Source organism: Pyxicephalus adspersus, chromosome 4 (assembly GCF_032062135.1).
Source record: "Pyxicephalus adspersus chromosome 4, UCB_Pads_2.0, whole genome shotgun sequence".
Lineage (NCBI taxonomy): Eukaryota > Metazoa > Chordata > Amphibia > Anura > Pyxicephalidae > Pyxicephalus > Pyxicephalus adspersus.
The window spans coordinates 130,545,129-130,570,184 of record NC_092861.1 but is presented as its reverse complement, the minus strand read 5'-3'; the positions used below and the strand labels follow the sequence as shown (position 1 = coordinate 130,570,184).

The following is a 25,056-nucleotide window of genomic DNA, read 5'->3' as shown; positions in this document are numbered from 1 at the left end:
TATACACCCCATCATCCCCATACAGGTGACCTATCAGGGACTATACACCCCATCATCCCCATACAGGTGACCTATCAGGGATTATACACCCCATCATCCCCATACAGGTGACCCATCAGACACTATACACCCCATCATCTCCATAGAGGTGACCTATTGGGGACTATACACCCCATCATCCCCATAGAGATTATCCTTCAGACACTATACACCCCTTCATCTTCATAGAGATGACCCATTAGACACTATACACCCCATCATCTTTATAGAGATGACCCATTAGACACTATACACCCCATCATCTTCATATCTTCATAGAGATGACCCATCAGACACTATACACCCCATCATCTATATAGAGATGACCCATCAGACACTATACACCCCATCATCTTTATAGAGATGACCCATTAGACACTATACACCCCATCATCTTTATAGAGATGACCCATTAGACACTATACACCCATCTTTTCCATAAAGATACTTCCTGGTGACCATACAGCTCATCACCATGGATGTGATCCATCAGCATTCAGTTGATCCCCATGGATGTGACCCTACAGCCAGTATATAGTTCAAGTTTCATAGAGATGATCCCACAGCCAATCCCCATGGAGGTGATCCCTCCAGCCAGCATACAGTCCAATCACTGCAGGCAATCCAGCCAACGTAGACCTCTATAGAGCAGGTCTACCCCAGGACAGCGCTGAATCGTTGCAGCATAGAGAAGAAACCCTACTGCATAGAAATGACCTCCTAGTATGGAAGCGATCCCTCAGTATAGAGGCCGTCCCCAGCATACTGATCCACCATTTAAGAAGTGATCCCCCAACATAGAAATGACCCACCAGTTTTTGAGGCGATCCTCCTCTGTAGAAGCATTCCACCTGTTTAGAAGCAATCGCACAGTACTGAAGAGATTCTCCTAGTGACCCCCAGTATAGAAGCAATCCCCCAGTGTACAGGTGATTACCCCCTGTGCCCTATCACAGAAGAGACCCCCCATCCCTCTCACAGCCATAGGCGACTGTTTCCTTGCTGCATCTGCTTTTACTTGCAGCAAATCCTCCCCTGAGATCTGCAGCCTGATCACCCAAGCAGATCTGCCTTCCTACCATTGCCCTGTATTATCCCCATTGAACTTTATGCATTGGTGTGTGTTGATTGGGATGTGAATGACATTTTTGGAGAGACATCCAGGAAGGGTGCAGACACTTCTGCGTAGTTGCGTCAAAAAGCATCAGCACCCTCCCCCCGAATCTGGCAGATTTACGTGCTGGGGCATTAGTAATTACTGCTGGTTTTGTTACCCACTAGTAAGAAAGCAAGGGGGGAGGGGATCTGCATTATAGCTCGAGTGGATGGAGGGGGGTAAAGCCAAGCTGCTCCTGCAGGGGGCACTCTGGAGACTCCATCCTACTCATGCAGATTTGTCTATTATAAATGCTGCTGCTCAGGTGGATGCCAGCAACCTCCATACATCATGAATGTCTTGTTGGGTTCACAGCTGACGTCATTCTAGCTATAATCCTTCCTGAAATGCTTTGATGAATTCCATTCATGCGCCATCCCTTATTTTATTAGACGGAATACTGATTGTATAATAACCCTGCGGCTGGGTATCTGCAAGAGTCTGTGCATTGGCATTGTGTGCTACCTTTAATGGGCAGATTGCTGATTGCCCTGAAAACAGCCATTAATCTGCAGGTGCTATGCACAAAGATCTCTATAATTAGGAAAGGGAAAGCAGCAGTCACGTCTGTGATATTCTCAGGGAGGACCCCACCCCAGCACTGCGACTCTGTAATAAACTTACATTAACCATCACAAGGATCTACAGTTTGTTCTTCTTTTTGTAATGCTAAATTCCGTACATGGCAACATTTTGGTTTGAGCTGTACATACTGATAGCAAGAATAAAACAATATGATGATTGTGATATATATAATATATATATATATGTCTGCGCATTTTTTGCTTGAGAAGATGACAAGACTGTCATCAAGCCAACATGATGATGCACATTGGTATAATATTTATGCTTTTTTGCTGAATTTTAAACAAATATAATCAGTGTTTATTGTTTTTATTTGATGATAGTTTATTTTTTAATATCACCATCCATAGAGGATGCCATAGCTTGACATGTATGAATTTCTTTATTATTCCCTTGTATTATATATCAGCATCTGAACGAATGCTTGACAAGATGCTTTAGTAAATTATTGATCTCCGATGGGAACATATAACAATAGAAATGGCCAAATCAAACAGCGATTATGGGCATGCATACATAAAATATGACAAGGAAGCAGATGGTATGGATGTATATGACAGAGGAGAGGAAGGAGATGGATTATTAGAATGAAGAACACGTTGTAGTTTTTTGTTTCAATGCATTGCATGGTGCAACGTTGCAGATGTGAGAACAGTTATCAAAGTGCAAGGCATACATAGAGGAAATGAGAAGGGACTGCAGTGATAGATATTGTGTCTTCTGCTACAGATCAATAGGTCAGCACCCAACACAAAATAACTCCCACCGGCATGCCTAATGAAATAAGATAACTCAATGTCAGGGGGATTATTAACACACCATGCAAATCACTTTTGTAATTATATAAAACCAATGACCAGCCGGCATTGTTTAGTAGGAGAATGCAAAATAGCAATCACAATGTGGGCGCAGCAGAATCCCAAAATCACCTTACCCAAAAACAAGCTGAAATGAGCAAGTGAAAACCAATGCAGTTATATTTAATTCTTCTTTCTGTTCTGTGACAGAAGAACGATCATTGTATGCTATGAGCTACTAAACATTGCATGGTGGTCTTCTCTGTTATTCAGTATGCCTTCATATCAGATTTGTACGGCAGGTGAACCTGGAGGGTGTAACTATGTCCACAGCATACCAAATTCTGCAATGTGTTACAAAAGCCCTGGGTTGTCTACACAATGGTCAATGGCGTTGGGTTCATTGAGCGTTTAGATACCCAGTGTTCTCCCCAGACATTTTTTAAAGCTGGGTGGAAAGGAACTGTCCAAAAAGTGGACAGGGCAAGACGTGACAAACGTAATGTTCCCAGTTGTTGCTGTAGGAATCCAGTGACTCGTATAGTTGTGTTAGCTTTCTACCACCCCCTATACTTTGTGCACAATTTGTTATGCTCATCCTCTTAGTAAGTCCCATTTTTCCATCATCTTTGTATTATGCCCCAACTGTCCAGTGCACCTGTATTGCCACCCAACTTTTGAGAAACCACCCAAAAATAGGTGGTCACTGAAATGTGCTGGGTGGTGTGCCCAGTTAGGGGCTGGGGAGAACATTGGATACCCATCTTGGAATAATATAAAAATTGCTCTGTAGAGTTGTGCAGAAGTGTGTGAAGACATGAAGGGTCCAAGGCTTGGATCCCATCGCTAGGCCCTGATACCCATTGTATAATGCAATAGAGCTCAGATACTTTTAAAATAGATAGCATAAGGGAGATTAGCTTGTTGTTGACTAATTCATCCATTAATCATTGGCAGATGTTGTTGGAGACAATCACATGTCCTTGCAATTTAAAATACGTACCCTTGAGCACTTGGAAATGGAGAAGTCTGAAGCAATCTAACCAGTTACCAATCTGGGGATATGATAGCAAAGCATTTATAAGATGCAGGCAGACCCATTGTTGCTTTTGCTTTATATTATCTATCAATGTTGCAGTTTTCTTGTTAAAAACAATAAGATGGAGGGGCCTGTCTTTGCAATCTATACAGTTGATATTCTTTTAGACAGGCCCACAATCTAATGTCTATCTTTGGAGACTAAAGTTTAATTGTAGTTGTTTGAATGAAGGTTTCAATACTATACTATTTTTATAATTTTGGAAAATGGAATTGGGAAAACATGTTTAGGATTTGCCTTTTCTCCTACCTATTTAGCTAGAGATTGAAACTTGGGTTCTTCTATAGCATCACAAACTTCTAAACCTTTAATGCATGGCCTGCATTTTTGCCCTTTATGATAAATCTGTATGTTGCAGTGTTGTATGTTTTATAGTAACAGAGTTTTAGAAATGTTAGGACTGGGTTTTAAGACCAGATGGCTCTCTAATATTTTTGCTGATTGGCCCAATTATATATCTGATACTCTGGTGAAAAGATTTTTATGTTGTAATTCAGTGTTCTCCCCTATGTTGTTGCCATAGGAGTGCAGTAACCCCTGTAACCCCTATAATTCTGTCCGCCCCTATAATTCTGTCCGCTTTCTACCTACCCTCCATACTCTGTTCTGAGTTTTTAATGCCCAGCCTCCTAGTATGTCCCATTTCCCATTGTATTTTTTTTTTTTTTATGCCTCAACTGTCCAGTGCCCCTGTATTGTGGCAACCCAAAAACAACCAGGTGGTTATTGAAAGGTGCTTGATGGTTCACAAGTCTAAATGGGGCTGAGGAAATCAGTGTAAATGTTTTATTGTAGTGACTTGTATTGTATTCTAAGTTTTTAATACTCAGAATATGTCATATCTTCGTCCGTGCTAAGGATTCCTATACCCGAGGCAACAATGGAAGACCTCTTCCAACTATAAAGAGCCATAACCTAAAAGACCTGCTGGTTCTTCTACCATTGAATGTCACCTTGCCTAATGTAGAGAATGCGCCTAATCTTACCAATAGAACCAAAGTGCAGCCAGCTCGGTCTTTTTGGGGAAATCTTGGCACTGTAGGGACTGAAGCCTTTACATCTCGATCATCAATAAATCATTATTTATTGGTTGTGCCAGCAAAATGTAACTAGGAGGAAAATGTCATGTAGTCATCTTCCTTGCAGCATTTATCAAATAAGGTTCCGTGTATTTGTATTTGCATAGTCAGCAGATCAATACCCCCTGAATCAAATTAGACATTTAAGCATTGTATAGATAATACTTAAGTGTAACTCAAGCTAAAAGCAATATGGGATCGGCATCAGTAAAAGAAGGATGATATGGCCATTACTCCCGGTTTATGCACGGTATGAAAATGTCAAATCGGCAACATCTTACATATTTAATGGATTAAATGAAGGTCAGAACAAATTCCAAGAAGGATGGTGATGCAGTGAACGGCTGCGGTAATAACTGATTCAAGCAGTTTGCCTCTGATAAGACGGTTAGTACACAAGATGTAATATATCTTCACTGGCTTGGATAAATTGAATACAGCTTATGACAACCGAGCAATTTGATCTGTGCCGAGTGTTCAAAGGCAAGGACAAATTTAAAGGAGTACTCCGGTCAAGCATTAAACATTTTGCTTGTAAACTGCTACATAAGTCAAACTGCTCAGCCTCTAGCTGCCATTATCTCCATCTCTTGACCAGTTCTAAGTGTGAAAAGGCAATCCGGTCTGTTTAATGCTTCAAGCACCACCATTCTTTATAAAGTTTCACTGTACAGAAACATGTGCCAAGAGGCTACAGTCCTGCGGAGAATACCCAGATTCATCCAGTTGTATATGATTGTGTACACGTCTGTGCAATGACAGTATTTCCTATATAATTTAGTAGTTTGTTGATTTTTTACGATAGCTTTTAAAGCTATCACAGGCATTGCTGTTTATAAATAGTGGAGAGGGAGCGCAGAGAGAAGAAATTGAATATAATTGATGAGTAGGAAGTAAAAATGAAGAAGGAACTTAGTGTTTAGAAAGGTTGCATTTCTAGTATTTTGTATTGTTTTGCCACTATTTTTGGTGTGGGGGGTATCATTCATTATTAATAGCAATGCACATATAAAGCGACCTACCTTGATTTGTTGTAACTGGCATTAAAATGTGATTCTTAGCACACATCACTATAATGCATAGATGTGAATCCACCATTATGTTTAATGGCTTGGATAGTTGAATGGGCTGTCACACACGGAATTAAAACATCATGCATGTAAAGGTCAAAGGTAACTAAAAGGCCAACACAGTGATTGAGAGTACACACGGGCCACATGTACAAAAGATCAATTACATCCGGCAAGAATTCCCATTGCTTTAAGAACTTAACAACGTGAAGACTAATCATTCCTGTCATTTGCAACAGCACTGTTTATTATGTTGGCACCTAATAGTTTATTTTTATATTAGAATAATAATAAAAAAGAGATGATATTCAAAAATGTACTCAATATGTGTTACCTGATCATGGTTTCAATACAAATTGTTGATAAAAGTTATTAAGAAAACATAAATTATTATTATTAATGAATTAATTGTTTAAAAAAAAAATTATTTTTTTCTTTATAAATTTTTATTTCCATCTAAAAGGAGTTGACAGTTCCCTTATGTGATAGTGTTTTAGAGGTGACAGATTCTTCTCTATCTCCAGTGTATTAGACCTCTGATGTCTCCCCTGCTCTCCACCCTAGTAGATTCGACATAAAATCATGCTTATCTGTATATTTTATTGACCAGACTGGATGGATATTAGGGGTCTGAACATGAAAGTACCTAGATCTGATGTATGAAATTTTTTAAAAAAATTACCAGCTTTGGTTAGATATGTCCTACAAATTACGAAACACTAAATTCCCTGGTAAAAATATTCATATCTCTATCTTGTAGTATACAAAACGTCTTTGCATTGGGAAGTGTGGGTCCTCTTGATTTAACATTACTCATGGCCTTTTTTTTGTATCTTAAACCAGGCCTGAAGTCTCAAAAAATCTGTCAGGCTTACCTTCCCTGTAGACAGTATCCAGATGGTCCTTTTTTCTATAATCTGTTCCCTTGTGTACAGTGCTAGTCAACTTCCCCATTGCTGATATACAAGTAGTGACTTTTTGAAAGTTGGCTTTTGCATACACGTGGACATCCCAGCTTCCCCTTTGACCCAATGTAAATTTTCAAGCATCGAGTGCTAATAGTGGAATGGGGTATCACAAAAAATAATGGGTACACTTACTACTAAACCCCAAAACTTGGTTTCTGCCATAGAGTCTACTTTGTCTGTGAAGAAGAGGACATTGACGTTAATTCTAAAATGTGCCATATGGCAACCTATTCCTTTGAGGCTGTTAGTTTTGTGACTGATTTAAACATATGCCAATAGTTTTCTAGTTGCCTTCATAATTGTTGAAACATGTTTATTATCTGTATTCGCTCTAAATAGTTTTAGTATACTTGGTATCATTTTTCTATGTACACTTCACATCTGTAGGGATGACATGCTTCCTAATGGCCAGCAATGTAAGATGAATTCTTCCCACTGACTACCACACTAAAGTATTGTGAGCTGTTAATATAGCAATTATGGTGGGGGTTCCCTGAAGACTCTTTTAAGAGTCCCCGCATGCTAGAAAGGTTGATGTAACATATGGACTACCACAGCTTTATAAGGGTACACTCAGTGAGAAAAATAAATAAACCCCAGGAATAAACTGGAGCCCCCTAAAATAATTTCACAATCCCAGTAAAAGTCTGCCACATCCATGCAGAATATGTCAATTAAAAAAATCAACAGGAAAATGTTTTATCCAATAAAGCCTGCCGTTATGACTCCCAAACTGCATGCTAATTCCAGAACAGCAAAAGTCATGACTGCCTTGGAACCATATTGCAGTGTAAGTTAACTTTTGGATGACAATTATTATCAGGCGCAAACTCCTTCCCACACCTCCCAAATGTGCACTAAGTATTGTGTGCGCATAAACAAAATGGGCACTGAGTTGCCTGGGGACAGGTCCACTTTAGAATATCTGTGCCTTTATTCACCCTGTGCAATAAATGCTTTTAATATGGCACCTTACAGCTTTAAACATTTTCAAACATTTCCATTCATGTACCTTCATAGTTTGTCATACAGTACAGCATGCCATATTCATCATTTTCCATTCAATGGATGTCGACATTTGGGGTTTCTTTGTATACAGTTAACATTTTGCGCTGAAGTTGTGTCATACTTTATTTTATCCTCATGAAAAAACTCACTCTTTGAAATTCTCCATTTTGCAGTGAAATGTGAAAGCCTCAAGCTGTGAGGATGTAAACACAAGTGAAATCTTTTTGTTCTAATGTTCGATGTTGGCGTCATGAGCAATTGAAATCATGTTGTTGGAGGTGATGTTGTGTTAATTGAACGGGGCGCACACTTCATTAGTCACACATTCAAACACACAAAAGCTTTTGTCTAGATAACACATATTTTTGTACCTTTTATTATAATAAAGTTAGGAATGTAAATTCACCCAATATAGACCAATAAGAATATATTCATTGTTTTATTGAATATAATTTATATGTGGCCAACATTTTTATAGGCCTTTCAATGCCTTTTATCACAGAGGCAGAATGCAGGGTTCTGATCATGGATCTTCCTTCAACCCTGGTTAATCAAAAGTCATGATCTGAAAAGCCTTGCTGTGTACTCAGCTTTACCACTTTGGGGCCCGTCTATAAAGAAGTGGCAGCCTTATAACAGATCCCCACTTCTTTGTTTAAAATTGACACTTCTTTTTCAAGAACACATTAGTATAGGGTAATCAGATTTTGTATGTTGGCAATCCGTGCTGTGATCACTATACTGAACTTACCCTAAAGTCAAGATTATAACATCTAGTCACTTTAATGGAGTAACTAGTAGCCATATTTAAAATTAAAATTGGCAATCGGGGTGTTTGAGACCAACATTACCTATCTCAATTGCAACCTTTGGAACTCTAGATTCTAACTAGCCCTTTATTTGGGAAATTAGGAACAATATGCAAAACAAGAGCAATAATTACAAGTATTGTTTAGATAGCAGGTAAAATAATGTTAATTGAACCTGTGTTTTAGAAAAGAAGGACAAAACCACAGGTTATTCTTATTGCCTGGTTCTCAAATAGCACATACATTTAACCCTAACATTTCATTCAGCCCCTATATGACTATGTTGGGCCAATAAAGCACAAGCTTTGTAACCTGGGAAAAAGGTATGAAGAATTAGGAACTGAACGAAGAGGTTAGTAAATGAAAGTGTTGGGGTTTTAAAGCCAACCTGTGCTTAGCTGTACTATATGTTTACTTGAGCAAGTACAGAGAATAAAATGTGTGATAAGCAATGGTGTGTTCCCCTCATTAACCTTCATCACCATACACATGGTATAGTATATACATGTAGTCCCCGGGTTACATACGAGATAGGGACTGCAGGTTTGTCCTTAAGTTGAATTTGTATGTAAGTGGGAACAGGTACATAATTTATATATAATAAATGCAATTAGGACAGATGTTTGTCTCAACATATTTTTAGGCAGTGAGGTGTCAGTTAGTGTATAAATTCTTCACTGTAAATTAATCACAAACAAAGCAAAAAAAAACTTTATGGAGCCTAAACATTCAATAACTTCTGGAGCAAGCTGTGCTTTGATATGCAAAAAGAAACAACTGCAGAGTTTGTTTTGGTCATGAAAAAGTTACAAGAGGCCGCAGAAAGAGTTCACCCGCTAATATCACCCACAACCTCAGCTGTTTAGCAAAAGATTTCTTCTGCAAGTCATGCAAACCTCCCCCTCCCAGTTCATATCTAGGAGTCGTGCATATGTCGGATGTCCTTAACCCCGGGACTACCTGTATATGGAGCCAGTACTGTGCTTCTGCTTTGATATGGAGTTTGATTACACCTGGGGACACCTTCTATGAGGCAACCAACCTGTGTGAATGGACAAACCAATTATTATTATGGTAGGGGAACTCTGTATAATAAGGTCGGGTCAGTCTGTAATGCACATTGCCCATTGTGATAATGTATTTTGTATATTTTGTGAACCAACATGGTACCTTTCTTGCTGGTACTGACGAGTCATTTGTTTTTTCTTCTTTTTTTTTCTTTATTCTGTGGAGTTTTTATTTTTTTTCCTTGTTTTTTAGTGGATTATCTGATAGGTCTAGTTTCCTGCAGCAAATATTGTAGACATACACCCAAACCTAGCCCTACTGTGTATGTGTGTTATTAGCATTGCTGTGATTGTGACATACAATGTACGCTGCTTTGGGACCAGGGACCTCTGTGATTCTACTTATTCTGTAAGCATAAAACGCCAGAGGGAGTTCTGTGCATAATCGATCATCTCAAAACATGTATTATGAAAATATATGTGTGTATATATATATATATATATATATATATATATATAACACAGTGACAGATCTCTAGCATGCGATAATAGTGGAGAGAATTCTGAATGATGTTACTAATGCTAATGATGTAACCTAGAATTCCCTCGGCTAATACTTCTTCCCATGGGGATCTTTTATTAGTGACTGTGTCATTTTTAAGACCCCCATGATTTTTTTTGTAATAAAAACACCACAACCCTACATACATTTTTTGGTATATACCAAGCATATTACTTAACCTTGTTGTGAATTTTCTTTGTTTCTCTATAAAATATCCTCTCTATTTCTATTTTTTTTTAAAATCTTTTGCATGTGTACAAATCCCCCATGGCATTGTTGGAGTCTTTATTCCTTTTTGTTTCATGGTAATTTGCCTATTAGCCTTAAAGAATAATATTTCTACCCAGCCTATTAATGATGATGAGCATATTTTAGTCTTTCCATTCAAAACGTGAATTTTCCATCACATTCATGTTTGCTCTTGAAGCATGCTGGAAACGTACATACATCAGGGTCATCGTCCATTTACCGCCTATTGAAAGTAGTCAGAATGTCCAGCAGAAACCTGGGAAACATATAGATTCTAGACAAAGTCTATTATAGAAATTTTCTATAGGACCACAGTGTGCTAATCATTAACCCACCTCTCTGATATTCCCTGAATTGATTAACCTGTCCTCTGCTAGCATGGTGCAGAGAAAGAAGTATTGATCTTTATTGCAGGAAGCAAAAGCTTTGCAAAGGGAAGACAATACATCAGCCTGACAACCAGAGAACTAGAATTATAAAAAAACAAGGTCAGCGATGGAAGCATAAATTTTTTTTTTCATTTCTGTGTTTTATATGCCCAAAACAGGCATACCGTAAATAGGGTTTAGGCTGATGTCTGCCAGGCAAATACTGCCAGGGGGACAGGAATCTAATCCACTGGACTGGCTGTAAATCTGGTTCTGATCGCTGTTGTTTCTCTATGAAATAAAATCTATTTAGGTGGTGGCATTTGAAATGGATTTGTGGCATTGGGAATTAATGGCACCAATATGTAGTAACATTTGGATTGCTACAGGGCACTGGTATGGGTGAGCCCTAATAAGCAGTGCCAACAGCATTTGCCTGTGCCGCTCTTCTCATGACTTCTTTTTTCTACATGGCATGAACACTATCAGTTGGCCAGTTGATGACTCTGCATTTGTGGAAGCTCTAGTTACATGTATGACCTCATCCTTATGTCTATGAACAGCCATAAAATGTGTGTAAACCCAAGATCTATTTTTAGTATATTTGGCATCATGTCTTATTATATATAGTTTTTTAATAATTTTTTTGTGAATCTGTTGCAGCATTTGTGAATCTGGTGCACAGAGGTCTTGTCATTAATAGCACTTCCAGCTTCAGGCTGACAACACTAAGCCATGGCTTTGCAATTAGCCAAATTATTGTCAGCCTGCCATGTGCATTCTTTTAATTAGCCGTTGGGCTATCAATCAGGTCTGTGTCATAATTTTTGCAGATCAGACCTGTTCTGAACCAAAAGACCTAATAACCATTTCTTGCTGCTTCCAAGCTAAATTTTAGAAATAATTATGAAGATTTTGTTGTAGACCTTTTAGTTTACATTGTTTTCCTTGTCTATCAGGATTTTTTTCAGGACTTTGCTTATTAGTGTTGGAGAAATTAGCTGCTACAGTTACCGCAGCAGGCTGAGTTTTTGCTAAAATACATTATTATTCTCATGGTGGGGAAAATAAAATCCTGCCTAAGCCGAGAGATGTCATGACAGATCGTGTGCACTGCGATCAGGAAATGTCTGGAAGGGGTGAAAAGTTTAAAGCTACATACAGATATAAGCTCAGCATTTTAGGCGTTCAGCGTCCTTGCAAATCACAGGGAAGCAGCTTTATATCTGTTTTCAAGCGGTAACTACATTAAAGTTACATTTTTATGATCTAATTACATTACAAAGCAATCATTTCAAAACAAACCTTGCATTAACAAAAGTGGCTTTCCAGTTCTGTAATCCTTTCCTCTGTATGAAGGGTAAGCATGCACTCAGGGTACTTTTTATATTTTATGCCAGCCCTTCCTCCAACATTTTCAGTATGTTATATTTATCTCCAGCTTGTGCTCTTCATTGTGATACTTGCTTGATTCTAAACAGCCTGTGACATTATTCTTTCAAGGCTTTGCCAACATGTTTGACATGGTCTCCATTCATTTCAGTCTAAAGCCATCAAAAAGCCAGGAAAAAGTCTGTAAGGTGGGCTTTCCAATGATAGCTGCATCTTTGAATACGTCTAAAAAAAGGAAGAACAGATTTGAAAAAGTATGATAGGCTTAAAAAACTTTACTTGGTTCCCCCACAACTTGCTGCTGATTGCACTTTTAGTAACTTTTTTTGTTTTTCTCATGGAGTACAACTGTAGTTTTCCTTGGGGCAATGGTGGACATTATTTCTATACTATTGCAGCAGCCTGTTCTTTTACATTCACTCACCTCACCTTGCAACATGACCCACTCAATCATATAGGAAATGCTGAGTTCTAATCATTTGCTGTCGTTTTGATTAAGGCGCCAGCACTTTGTTGATTAGCTCCCGTGGCAGAACTACCTAATCGTCAGACAATTTTAATCAGAGAGATGCAGAAGAGTCATTTATACCCTTTGGTGTGGATCATGTTGGATAATTGGTTCACTACCAACCATTATGACACCTGAGAAATGTTAAAATTAACCAGAAATGAGTAAACAGGATTTACATGCCAATATAAAAAATATAAAAAGCTAAGAAAATTATACCCAGCATATAATAAGTGACTTTTGGCACTTGTAGTCCTTGTAGTTGTACAGTTTGGAGTCATATTATACTCTGGGTGTATAAAATAAACTTTATCATTTTTTATGATTATATTAGCATTCTAGAAATCGGGCAATTGTACTTTTCAATGTCCATAGCAAATCAGCACAATGTGCAGTTTAAGTGAGTCATGTATGCCTCATCATACTGATTAATAGTTAGTCCAAAGGTTCAAACATACTTGTCAACTGCAAACAAAAGGATACCTTTTGAAATAGCAACATATAATAAACATTTACATTAAAGTTTTTCAAAAATACATGTTTTCATGCAGTTTGTTTAGATGGATGCTACATTTGCAAGACTATGTGCCTGGTTTAAAAAAGCTCTCCGGGGCTGGAGAAGATACAGTTTCCTCAGTGAATCTGGGTGATCCAACAAACCTGGGATGGATCTGGTCCAGGATTGAAAAGATTTGCTAACAAATAGTAAATAAGTTTTAGGAAATCCATCCCAGGTTTAAAAGATCACCCAGGTTCAATGGTGAAGTGTATCTTCTCCAGCATTGGGGAGCTTTTTTACATTTTGCCTATTGCATCATTCAGGTGATTCGATTTCAGTTGATGATCTTGGTTGGGCTTGAATTTGCTTTTGGTCAGTATTACCAATCCTTGGCAAAGCTATTCATTTCTGAAGACGTAGTTTCCCACACTCCCTTTTTGTTTTCTTTTTTAGAGGTTCAAAATTTTTGGAAAGTGTTGGAGAACAAGGAGTGAATTTTTATGTTCTCTATCTCTGAAAACATTTAAAGTTTAACTTAAAGCAGAACTAAAGCCCTCACTATACATAAGGCGCCATCATCTTCTTCTCTTTCTAGATATAATCTTTGACCATCTTGATTGACCAGGCCGGAATGATATAACGCCCATGCAGGCACATAGTAGTTCATTCAGTCCCGACAAGCACAAGGGAAGCTGGAATTGCAGGGTATCAAATGTTTAAAGTGTCACTTCAAGAGGCTGCTGACATTGTTTTAAAGAAGAATTTGAAGTGATAAAAGATTTACCAAAAAAAGGAGTACATTGCAGTTAGTTAGATTGCATTACACATGTACATGCATCAATATGCAAATAGCCTTTTTGCATTCCTTTTACTAGAACCATGATGTGTATAGCCCAGATTTATAAAACCTCTTCCAGCCTAATCCTACATTCTCAAGAACATGGAAATAGTTTGGTTTTCCCTTAAAATATTTCACAATGTGGTGTAGTTGCAGATTTTTTTAATATTGTTCTGATTTTATATGCCTAGTAAAAAATAATACCACAGTAGTAGATATGTGTAGGTTGGGAACAAAACTGCCACCTGTTCGACTAAGCCGTCATTGTTTTGTATTTAATTATGACTCTTTATGATCCAGTCATGTAATTTGGTATAGTTCCAAATCTTGTAAATTAGGGCCTTTGTAATTGTAGGATAATAAAAACACAAAGCATACAAAACAAATGTAAAATGTCAATTGGTAAGACATTGCATGGTATAAATTCACTTTTTTAGTTACTGATGAATAGGTCTATTCTTTAAATCACAAATAATGTAGTTTTTCATCAAAAATGATATATTACGTGTTTCTCCCCTGCTGCATGTACCTTTCTTCTATTACAAAGGAGCTGTGGACAATGTTATGTAACATTTTCAGCCAAAATTAGTAGGTAACATGCTTGTTTTAGGTAAAGTTCAAAGTCAGTGGTTTATTTATGTTGTCAGAGGACTTACAAAAACTTTGGATAAAGGCCTAGATTTATGAAGATTTAGTGGTAGTCTAGATGTGAGGATCTAAGCTAGTGTTTCTCAACTAGGGTTCTTCGGAACCCCAGGGTTTCTCCAGAGGTTGCTAGGGTTTCTTGAACTATCAACAGTTTGTGCTTCCAATGATCTTTTTGGCTATCTGTAGGGTCATATTCTTTCCTCTGGCCAGCACGGTGGCTCAGAGGTTAGCACTCTTGGCTTTGCAGCGCTAGGTCCCAGGTTCGACTTTCGGCCAGGATACTATCTGCATGGAGTTGGCATGTTCTCCCGTGTCTGCGTGGGTTTCCTCCCACATCCCAAAAACATGCAGTTAGGTTAATTGGCTTCCCCTCAAAAACTGACCTTAGACATTTGACCATGGTAGGGACATTAAATTGTGAGCTCCTTTGAGGGACAGTTAGTGACATGACTATCAACTTTGTACAGAGCTGTGTAATATGAAGGCACTATATAAATACTGTGTGTAATAATATTAAGCTAGTGTTTCTCAACTAGGGTTCTTCACAACCCCAGGGTTTCTCCAGAGGCTGCTAAGTTTTTTTGAACTATCAACAGTTTGTGCTTCCAATGATCTTTTTGGCTATCTGTAGGGTCATATTCTTTCCTCTGGCCAGCACGGTGGCTCAGAGGTTAGCACTCTTGGCTTTGCAGCGCTAGGTCCCAGGTTCGACTTTCGGCCAGGATACTATCTGCATGGAGTTGGCATGTTCTCCCGTGTCTGCGTGGGTTTCCTCCCACATCCCAAAAACATGCAGTTAGGTTAATTGGCTTCCCCTCAAAAACTGACCTTAGACATTTGACCATGGTAGGGACATTAAATTGTGAGCTCCTTTGAGGGACAGTTAGTGACATGACTATCAACTTTGTACAGAGCTGTGTAATATGAAGGCACTATATAAATACTGTGTGTAATAATATTAAGCTAGTGTTTCTCAACTAGGGTTCTTCACAACCCCAGGGTTCCTCCAGAGGCTGCTAAGGTTTTTTGAACTATCAACAATTTGTGCTTCCAATGATTTTTCTGGCTATCTGTAGGGTGATATTCTTTCCTCTGGCCAGCAATGTAAGAAGCATTCTTCCTACTGGCCAAGTTAATATACTGTGAGCTGTGGATATAGTAATTACAGAAGGGGCTCCCTAAGACCTAAAAGTTATTTTAAGGGTTTCCCCATGTTAAAGAGGGTTCAGACAGTCCGTTCACCGCTGTTAACCAGTCCTTAACCACATCAAAGTTCTAGCCTTCATTGAAATGAGTAGGAGCAGTTGAAATTCCCTTCTGTACAGGTATTGCTGGTGGTAAAATATTTGGGACACTTCATATGCAGCATCTCATGCAGCATCGCTGTCTGCTGCTCAAACCACTTCCATAAACTTTAATTGGAATGATTTTAAACAATTTTAAAAGTGGCTTTAAAATGTTGTTCAGAGTCCAGGAGGACAAAAAAACAGCAACCCCTTAAAAAAATTCACTTTCACCCTTTTCTAAACTCCTACCTAATGGACCACTACGTTCCCAGGAGCATTTTAGTTTTGCTGTTCAATAATCTTCTTTTAACAGAATATTTTCATATTCACAACAGTTAGATGGGCATGCCATTATCTTTGTGTTTCTCTTATATAAAAACAACCTCATTCATTTTTCAAGAATAATTTTATACCACCTTTTGACAACCAATTGGATTTTACCTTTTGTTCCCCAGCTTTATTTTCTAATGCAGATTGATTGCTGGCTGTAGGGATACTTGGGATTCTTCTTCAGAGATAGCAGGAGATAAAAGGAATTCAGGTACTTATCTCTGTCTTTATGTTGACCTCTCTTTATAGATAATGAACAGTAGGTTGTCCTTATGATCTGACAGCAGTAAACCCAAAACAAAAAAATCACAATTACCTTTAATCCCGCAGATCAGTCTATCCGTCGGGAGGTTACTTCCGTCGAGTCTCGCATCATCCCGGTATCTGTCTTCCGCCTGGCGCAGAAGAAGCGCAAGCCCCGACATCTTCTCCTCTCCTCTTTCAGGTTCTTCTTCCTGGGTCACCTGATCTCCCACTGCACAGGTGCAAGATCGGGTGGCGTAGATTGTGAAAAAGATTGCTGATCTCACTGCACATGTGTTACAACCACAATTTTTTACAATTGATGAAAAGGCTTCTTCTGCTCCTTGATGCTCGGGCATGCGCAGAAGGAGCAGCCAGGAGCCTCCCTGGATGGGTGATGTAGGTATCCCCGGAGGCTCTGCGCTCCTTTTAATTCTTGATCGCCTAGGGGCAGCTACAGGCAAAAAACAAATACAAAAAAAGAAAAATAAGTATTGGCTGGATAGTAGTAAAACATAACCTATGAGCACTATCTGCAGGGTGGAGCAGTAGGCATTTTAAAAGCCATATTCTGCTTATTGAAAAAAAAAAAATTACACTTACCCGACTTATTTACTACACTGACTCCACCATATGGTTCAGCGACATTTTTATTTTGCTGATGTCTTCCTATCTTCTGTTCCCCATGCCATCATCTCAAGTCTTGGCATCTTCTTTTCTTCCACCCACAGAAGACAGTGCCCAGCATACCACCATTCATCAAGGTTTTACAGGGCAGCAACATTTCAGCCCCTAACTCCTCCAAATTAGGCAATGCAACAAGAATGGATTGTGTAATAGAACATCTTCCATAGTTGGGGGGGGGGTCCTATTTTTTATAGATTCATCTATAATTGTTTTCATATAAGATTTACAGAGCTTTAAGTTAAGATTGCCACATTTTCCAACTAGAAAAATGTGTTGCAGCTTGGTGAACATTGTGTAAATCTGTAAAAACATTCATTAATCATACCCCCTTTTTTCATTTTGCACTCTTATCAAGAATTAGTTCTTCTCTTGCCCTGCTAAGCACATTTATTTTTATCACTCGCATTAATTATATGCACAGTTTATAAAATACATTTTTGTAACCCGTACTTACAGCTAATTAAAAACGTATGTTTCTACAGTTAGCGAAATACAAGGCTGTCATGAAACTTCCTTCTTAGCTCACTGTTGTGTAATTTACAGATTAAAGGGGTACAATTTAAGATTTAGCACCTCCACTGCACATATATGGGAACACTGCCAACATTTTCTGCTTTTTACATGAAAGAGGATTCTAGAAGTCTGGAAAATGAAAATTAGCAATCCAAAAAATCACAGCTTCTGATGATAAACCATAGTGAGGTGAGTAGGAAGAATAAAAGACAAGGAGAACACATACATACATATAATACAATTCCATGGGGACACTTTACCCAAAAATGAGCCTTTGGAAGAAAATGATTTTGCTATAACCTATACCAGAAAACACAGATTACATCCCCCTCCTCCTAACAGACTGATTTCCAATCTCTTGGTATGTGTGCTCAATTGGACTCCAAAATCAGGGTTTGTGGATGGAGGTGTATGGAGGTTGAGTGTTGGTCCATGGCTGATGAACGTCTGGAAGTACCGATCAATGGGCTGCTTCATCAGACGTTAATCAGGCATCATTGCATTAGAGGGGAGGAAAAGAAAGTCATACAATTAGTAGTCTGGTTCACGTCTTTGTTTAAATGTACAAAATAACAAAGCCTACGTGTTTCTGGAGATTGAGGCTCCTCGTTTCGTTATTTGTTAAGTCTGAAGACCGTATGGACTTGAGTTGGTGTCTTTTTAGTTGTGCTGTGTGTCTGTTAACTTTCTAAATACTATAATTGTGGTAATTGTAATTAAACGTGTGTGTCTAATCCACTTGTTTGGCATAAAGTATGGTGGCTTGAGGTATTCAAGACCTGTGAGTTGAATTGATAATTGCACCAAGCATGTCTCCTGTATCCTATGCCAGATAGTAAGAATGCTGCAGTACAACAGTATACAAATAAAATATTAGTTAAAACTCTAAATGTGTCATCATCAATATCCATATTAAAATAAAAATATACAAACAGCAATAAATCCTAAGCACAATCCAATCTCCTTCATTTCATATTGCTGCTGGGCCACTAAGCCATCATTGCAGAGCCCCAGTGGCTGGATAATGAAGCATACTGTCACATACAAAGTCCTGAGCTCTGGGCTGTATTAGTGACAGCAAAAATTAAAAGGACAGTGGGATTCTGATTATTCTGTAAGAAAGGTTTTCATCACTAATCAAAGATGCAATGTATTTCATGTTGGAATGTATTCCATATGATTTATATCTGTCCATTTTAGGTACATCTCACAGAATGGAATTGACAAGTTTTTCTGTTGCTAATCTTCAGTAGACTTATGCCGGATGTTAAAAAGCTTTTTGGGGGCTATTTATAAATGTTTTCACCCAACTTTTACCCAATTCACACATTTTCCACATTAGATTAAGTTGGTAATAAATTATTCATTTTGAGTAAAAGTTTTTTTTCTGATGTAGTGTCAGAACTTTCCTTCCTAGTGATCAGAACAGAAATGACCTTACCAAATCTCCTGGGACTGGCAATATGTATGAGATGTGGATTTGTGGTTTATTGGCAGTTTATTTCCATAATGTCACATTTATCCAATTTTCCAAAAATAGAAAAAAAAAACTTTTTTTATATAAAGAACACAGTTAGTGAATCATGGGGATTTGTAATGAAATAAATGGCTGGATACACCCCATGTGCTTCTCATCACCACTTTTCATAATATTGGTTTTCATAATGACAAATGTAACAATTTAGAGGTTGGGTGAAAGGCATACTGCAGTATTGGAACCTAAATAGTCCATTTTTTTTATACTGGATTCATACATCAGACCAAAAAGAGGGGCAATTTAGAAAAAGGAAGGACAGAACGGTTTGGATCCAAAAGAGAAACACTCTACTTGATGAACAATAAATAAAGACCCTCCCATTGACTGCAGAAGGGTTTGCAGCGGAATTTGTAGAATGCCGGTTTATATTATTATTTGCAGAACCTTTAGCAGACTGAACCCTGGTGGATTGACTATGAATCAGTGGCCACAATATCTTGGATATATGATAACTCTATAAGGCAGTAGGTCTTGGATTGTCTAAGCTCACTTACTTCTACCAGGAAACGAACTGCTATTTTATAGGAAGCATTCAAGACCAAAGGTACAAGTTTCGGGTACTGCTTGGGCTTAATTTACATATCTCATTTCTCCCTAGTTCAGGTACACGTTAGGATTTGTTATCTTTTCTTGAGATGGAAATGTGCACAACCACTGTACATTTTTCTCCAAAGTAACATAGCAGGCATAGAATAAGTAAATATGGTAGCCTCCATGTATTTATATGTACAAGGAAACCAACATTGTATAAAAAAGCACCCATTTATAGTAAATCAATATGCAATATGCAGCATGTCCTACAACAACAAAAAATGATTACTGTAATTACATGTGAATTTACCTTTAACTGAAAGACATATAAGGAATAATCATCTAGAATATTATCTTAAATAAATCCTTATAACTTTTTGTCCTACTTTCTGGTTCTTTGTTACCTTTACATTCCTGCTCAATGATTTTCAGCGATGCTGATCCAGCAAACCTGGAATGGATCTGGTCCAGGATTCAAAACATTTGCTAACAATAAAAATCCATTCCAGGTTTGCTGGATCACCCAGCTTCACTAATGAACATCTAGCCTTGGAGAGCTTTAATAAATCAGGCCCATTGCCACTAAAACAGACACACTTGCAAATTCTAAACACATTTCTGTAAAGCAATGTAAAGATAATCAACAGTAGAGTGCTCCTTATTTAATCCAAGTGGCATCTGTTGCACCATATGGAATATAACTTTTAACTTGTTCTTCAGAATAAAAAATCTAACATCTGAGAAAACATGTCAATGCAAACTGGATATTCCAACAAATGGGTCACTCAGATTGTGTGTGTTTATGTATACAACATGCGCATACAGTCATGTGAGAAAGTGAATACACCTCATAGTTATTATTATAAATGGGCAAACATTAGATTTTCATTCAAAAACTGCCTGCAAACAAAAAATATATAATGTACATGAACATATGATACACAAAATTGACATAATGCATTGTTTATCTCAACTGGGTGGCATGAAATTGTAGGCGGGAGGCAGCCCTGTATTGTGACCCAACTCATTAGTAACCATGCAAAAACAGCCGGGTGGTTATTGAAAAGTGCCGGGTGGTGCGCCCGGCTAAAAGGGGCTGGAGGAGAACACTGCAATGCATTCATTCTAATAATCTAAATGTAACTTTCTCAACCATTTTACCCTTAGTGATGTATAGGTCTAAAGGAATCCCTGCTAAAATTTATTGGGGTTAATGTGAATGATGTACTTTACCATGGTGGTTAGTGGAAGGAATATATATATTACAAATAGCTAAATGACATTATAAAATGTCAGGTTAGTTAGATACAGCTCAATGAACCCATAGCAACTTTTGGAGGAACCCTGGTTGAAAAAAAAATTAGAATAGGGTATTCCAGATAAGATTTCAGTGAGTATAAACCCGTATCAATCGAGTATATAGGTGAAAATTGTCCTATTCTAACCCAAGATATCCAGAGTTTTGTATGCTCATTGTTATTGACTCATTTTTTGTCACCATGACAAGATCAAATAAGCTCTCTAAGGCCTTTATTAGGAAAGTCGAGGGTGGGCACGTGCCTGGCAAGTTATTAAAAAAATACCAAATTATAGAAATCAATTGTTTTACCAATAGCATACAATAGTGTAAATTTCAGGTGACCACTAATTTAGCATAAGAGCTTGTGAGTCAAGGTTCTCTGGGAACCCCACAAATTACCCTGCAGGATCATTGAGTGTCTCCTCCAACAATCTACAGTCAGGAAAACGAAATGGCCTTTGCTGTCCAAGAAGAACATTAGAACAATATTAGTTTGCTGTTAAACATACAAAGACCAGGCCTTCTTGAGCAAAGTTGAGTGGACTGCTGAATCAGAAATAAAATGATTTGCCAACAGAAAGAACAGACTTTTCTAGTGCAAACCAAAAAAAGAACCTTATACCAACTGTGAAGTATAGTGGTGGAAATAATATGAACTTTGTGGTTGCTTTGTTGCTTTAGGGATTGACATGTTTTATTCATCAAGTAAAACATGAATACTGCATTATATTAAAGTGTACTTTTTGACTTTTTTATTGATTTTTTGTAAGCTGAACCTTAAATGTATATTGATCTGTAAATGCGATTTAAATCAAGGTCTTTTGTTTGCCTGTTCACATTTGTTAACAAAATCAATAATATACATGGGAAGAACATTTCACATGAATGTATATATATTATTTATATAGTGCCACCACCAAAATATGCGGCACTATACTGGGTTACGTGTATGACAAGTTTGCATGAATAAATTCCTGAAATGTTATAATATACCGCAGTATTGATTTTTCAAAATGCTGTATGTTTTGTCAATAAAATTATTTGTTTGATCTTAAGTCAGTGACCTTGTCTAGGCTGAAATGTCATCAGTCTGGTGCAGGCAGTGAGAGGCTTCATCAGGGAGCCAATCATGTGTCAGACATTAATAAACACAGCCAAAACTTGCACAGGTACCAGGATTTACATGATTGTGTCATTTTGGAGCGAGCATAATATCTGAAGTGAGTGCCTTTAGCGTCCTTGATAGAAAAGCAGTTGGAAGCATCGTTAAAGGGAGTCTTGTGGTCCCCATTGAAATACTTAGGGAGTGTATAGACATTTGTGGCAATCTCCAAGAGTTTATAGACATTTTTGGTAATTTATGTTTTTTCCTATTCTACCTCATCTTCCACATTGCATGGTTTAAAATGCCATTTTAAATGCTTAAAAACACAAAAGCTGTATAAGCATTAGGTATTTAAAAAAAATGTCAGTGAAGACATAGCAGAAATCTTACCAAGAAAAACCTAGTAATGTACACCTAAGAAGATCTAATTCTTCCCTTCCTTAACCAAAAGGAAAAAAAAAATGCCTGGAGTTCAGTGTCTTGTATAAACTGTCAAAATTTCATTCTTTCCTTGTAAAACAAAATATACACATTAGAAAAAAAAACACCTACTTGCCAACCTGCCTCCCCTACCTAGTGAGAAAATTGTCATTTGGACTTTTCCACCGATTTTCCAATTACTATAACCAAGGGTTAAATATTTAAGTGGTGTTTAAAGCTAATTTTAACATCACTTAACAATTGCTCTATGTTTTTGACACTGATAAGAAGTGGGAAGTATAGAGCTCGATATATCACAGCGTGAAAGTTAGGAGGCTATGGACATGTTCTTGGTACTAAAACACGCATTTCTTATGCAAATTTAATTAGAACCCTATTAAAATACTCATTAACTCTAATTATTACTCGAACATCTTAAAACATTTTCAACAGAATTACTTTTTTTTTAAGACATGCAATGTACTGTATGTGACCTACAGTAATATATTTTATAACACTGGACACTTAAAGCGGAGGAAAGACCATGGTAATATGGTGTGCAGTTTAGGACTTAATTCAGTATTTCCTTACCAGAGTTCCATGGAACAGTAGGGGTCCTCCATAGGTTGCTAGGGGCTCCTTGGGTGATGAGAAATTTGTGTTTCTGAGGTCAGTTTAATTGGCACCAATGATTTTTTCTGTGATCTGTGACATTAGGGTGACATTCTTCCCAATGGCCAGCAAAGTAAGCTGCCTTCTTCCCATTGACCACCTCGCTAATGTACTGTGAGCTTTAGATATGGTAATTATAGCAGGGGTCCCTAAGACCTGAAAGTTATTTCAAGGGTTTCCCCAAGTTAAAGGTCAGGATAGTCTGATAGAGCCTCTTTCCTTGCAGAATTTCAGGAACTCTCTTCTCCTTCTCCAAATCTCAGTCTCCGTACCTTTACATGGGTCAAGTGTCACTTCTCTTCACATTTTTTTAAGTCCTTGTTACATGTACTTAATATGGTTCCTGAATACATAGGTCAGGGATTTTCTTCTTCTGCTTTCGTTAATCACTTTAAATGGGTCAAGTGGTTCAGGTGCAACTTGACCCTCTCATATACTGAATATCAAATATCACTCGTCCTTTCTACTTGAGTCAGGTGTCACTTGTCCTCCTCAAATGCTTAAGATGTCACTTGTCCCCTTTACATTGATGTTCAAAAGGATATTATGGCATTTCTAAAAAGACCATACAACAGATACTGATTTATTTCTGACCCTCTCTTTAGAAGCCTTTGATGCACCATTTTAACAAAGCAAACTATTTCTGGTTTTCAGGGCACCCCTTTTATAATTATTGTATTCACACATCATAAAACACTAGTGTGGTGGTCAGTTGGAAGAATTTCTTTTACATTGCTGGCCAATGGGAGGGATGTCTCCTTTACAGATAGCCAAAAAGATCATTGGTGTCACTTAAACTGACCTGAGAGGCAAAAATTGCTCATTGCTCAAGGAAACCCTAGCAACCTCTGTAAGAACCCCGGTTGAGAAATACTTTCTTAGAGGTTTACATACCTCCATTTTAGTGGAGATCATACAATGCATTTTGGAATTAATTAAAATTAATATATGTTGGCCATACAATATTTGTATCCACTTTTCTTGTCGTTACCAGTAATGTCTTTTTTTCTTGGCTGTGACAAACTGTGTGTTCACTTTTGGGATTTGTGTGAGAGATCAGCAGAGTTAATACTGGATTACTGCGTAATATAAACACTTCAGAATTCCACTTAGCCCCTGAGCTCTGCCTGAGATACAGCACTTGGGTCTAATAATAGGATGTGCAGTGTTCTATTTGCTTGCTCTAGTTTGAATTGAACTGTAATTAGGATATCATTATATGGTGTTTGTTTTAAAAAGGTGTTTTTGATATATCTGCTGTAGACACAAATAAAAGGTGATACAAAAACCAGTAAATTGTTTTTACATGGACGTGGAACCGTCACATAGTTAGGTTGAAAAAAGTCATACATCCATCAAGTTCAACCACTAGGGAAATAAACGTATCCCAGATATAAAACCCAGTGGGTTTTCAATAATTTTTTTCAATATTGGATATAGTTGGTCCAGAGGAAATAAAAAAGAAAAATTCCTTCCTGATTCCATTAGGCAATCAGATGTTCCCTGGATCAATGGTCACTGTTATCTTTACTTTAATACTTTAACACCCAGTTATATTCTGTGCTTCTAGAAAAGCACCCAGCTTTTTCTTAAATCAATCTATAGTAGTTGCTGAAACTACTTCCTGAGGGAGCCAATTCCACATTTTCACAGACCTTACAGTGAAGAATTGCTTCCTTATCCGGAGCTTAACCCCCCTAGCCATAATCCCGATTGTGACTCGGGGTGTGACTCGGGGTGGATTTTACCTG

General features: G+C 37.8%; 1 protein-coding gene across 2 annotated transcripts in view; it reads left to right on the top strand.

Annotated features, from left to right (window-relative positions):
• Positions 1 to 25,056, top strand: part of SNAP25 (synaptosome associated protein 25) — a 64,569-nt gene that overhangs the window by 881 nt on the left and 38,632 nt on the right. The gene's annotated exons all lie outside the window — the stretch shown is intronic.